This window comes from Rhinopithecus bieti, unplaced genomic scaffold (assembly GCF_001698545.2).
Source record: "Rhinopithecus bieti isolate Rb0 unplaced genomic scaffold, ASM169854v2 scaffold_5942, whole genome shotgun sequence".
NCBI classification, from domain to species: Eukaryota; Metazoa; Chordata; class Mammalia; order Primates; family Cercopithecidae; genus Rhinopithecus; species Rhinopithecus bieti.
The window spans coordinates 361,566-364,038 of NW_016805026.1; positions in this window are offsets into that span (position 1 = coordinate 361,566).

Genomic DNA, 2,473 nt, shown 5'->3' on the forward strand with positions numbered 1-2,473 from the left:
TTTTTTTTTTTTTAGACTGGGTCTTGCTCTGTCACCCAGGCTGAGTGCAGTAGCATGATCTCGGCTCACTGCAAGCTCTGCCTCCCGGGTTCATGCCATTCTCCTGCCTCAGCCTCCCTAATAGCTGGGACTACAGCTGCCTGCCACCACACCCAGCTAATTTTTTTTTTCTGTATTTTTAGTAGAGATAAATGTTTTCTGAGAATTTACCTTTTAAAGAGACTACATCCACCCTCAGGTACCTATACCCCTGAAACCTTTCTTTTTGTACAAACCTGTGTCTTTCTTTGCATTTCAAAATGAAATGATTTATGTTGATTTAAAGATTTTCTAAACATTGGTACAACTATAGGCTTGATATAATGAGTCTCTTTTGCCCACCACATATCCCCTAACCCTAAATCTAAAATGTGAATTTGAAATGTTTCCCAACACAGCATGAAGGTGGAAAAGGACATGTACCAGGAATTAGTCTTATTCACATAAATTCCCTGGCCATGTTTTGTGAACCTCAATTATGCTAGAACTGGTCTATTCCACTAAATTGAGTGCCTAGAGCACACAGGTCATGTCTTTTTTATTTCTTCAGAGTGTGTCTGCTTTGCACAAATTAGTTGCTCAACACAACTTGGCTCTGACTGTCACTGCTGGTGAGTTTTCCTCGTGGCCTTGGTTATTTGTCAGATGATTGCATGGTTGTCTAACTGATTTCCTGGTTCCTAGGCTTTTTCTTTTCCAATTTAACTCACATAGCACTACTAAATTGGATGACTGCATTAATTATGTTACTGGGCTGCTCAGCAGCCCCTCCATTCTTATTGGAATTTCACCTGATTTTTCACATTTCTTCTTAGACTTTCATATATTGTTTAAAATTTTTAGTATGAGTATGTAGTTTTACTTACATATAATTAAGAAAAAAGCTGGTTTTATTCCAGAAAGATATTCAGATATTCGAAGCAACAAACACCTACTCTAATAAAATAATTCTGAATATAACAGCATCTTTGGTTTCAAAAGGAATGTCATCAGTCTCTGCACTGGAATCTGCTGCTGTAAATGACCAAATATCAGTCCTTGTGGGAAGGAGGAGACATCTTCACAGATACACATAAATATACACACATAAAACTAATAGATGGATTTGTAGAAATGCACCTATATATCCATAACTAGATATGGTCTAAGCGATGTGTACCCCCATACTGACAGTAATTGTGTTGGTACAATGGGATAATTTAGTGTATTTGCATTTGTATAGTTTTCTGAAGTGAGTTCATAGCTTTCATTAGAGTTTTAAACATATAGGTGATTGCCAAAATAGTAACATCTCCTTTTCTAGACAATCTTTCATCTCCAGATAGCTGGTCTTCCATCTTTATCTAGAAAAAAATTAACCATGTCCTAATCTTTTTGCCATTGCTGATTCTTAATCATCTTCCTTTCAAAGTTCTCCTTCCTCTTTTCAACAGAAATCATTAAAATCTGATCCTTCTTTGAAGACTCAGATCATATGCTGCTCCTTCTCTTTTATGAATTACTGCCAAATCTCTTCTTCCTCTCAATTCTGACAGCATTAATTATTTCATTTTGTATTGATCATGTAATAATGCTTTGGTTTTATTTTTTATAATACATGGCATTTTCCCATCTAGATGGCCAACTCGCCATTGGTAGGAATTACCTCCTAATGAAGCCTCCAGCTGTGTTCCTTTCACATTTAAAGGTTTTCTAAACATTGGGACAACTAATAAACAATATTTGAGATATGATATGATTTCTGTAATCTGGTAAAGGAAAGAAAACCTGTGACATCTGAAATATTTTCGATAAGATAGGAACACTTTATTCTCCAAGTTTTGGAAAGAGCAAATGTTTAAACTCAATGTTTATGTTATCATTTTCCTCAGAACCAGTAAGTTACTGTAGAAGGGTGTGTCTCTCATATCTGAGGACTTCAGAGAAATATGCATATTTAAGACTCAAGGTATGCAGATGTGCCAATAAGGTTTTAAGATAAATCACCTGAAAGAGCTTTTTAAAGAGTATCTTTAAGTGATTTAAGATAATAAAAAATTATGAAGACCAAGAATTTCAAATTCACCCTTCTAAATCCAAATGGAAAACAAATTCTCTCTCTCACACTGCTGCCATAATATCATAAGAACATAAACCTTTAGGTGAGTGAACATGTGTTTATAATTACTGTATAACACATAAGTAAACAAAACTATTCAATTAGCTAATGAGTCCTTCTAATTCTAAAACACAGCCTAACCTACAATTTCCACTTTACCACTGGTACCTGATCAAATGTAGCAGTTAAGAATGTGAGCTTTGGTTTCAGGGAAATCAGGGTTTGAATTTTAAATCAACCAATTAGTAGCTTTCAATGGGGCAAATAGATTAATCTCTCAAAACTTTACTTTTTGTAAAAATGGGCTTAAAATATTGCCATATAGGATAATTAGAA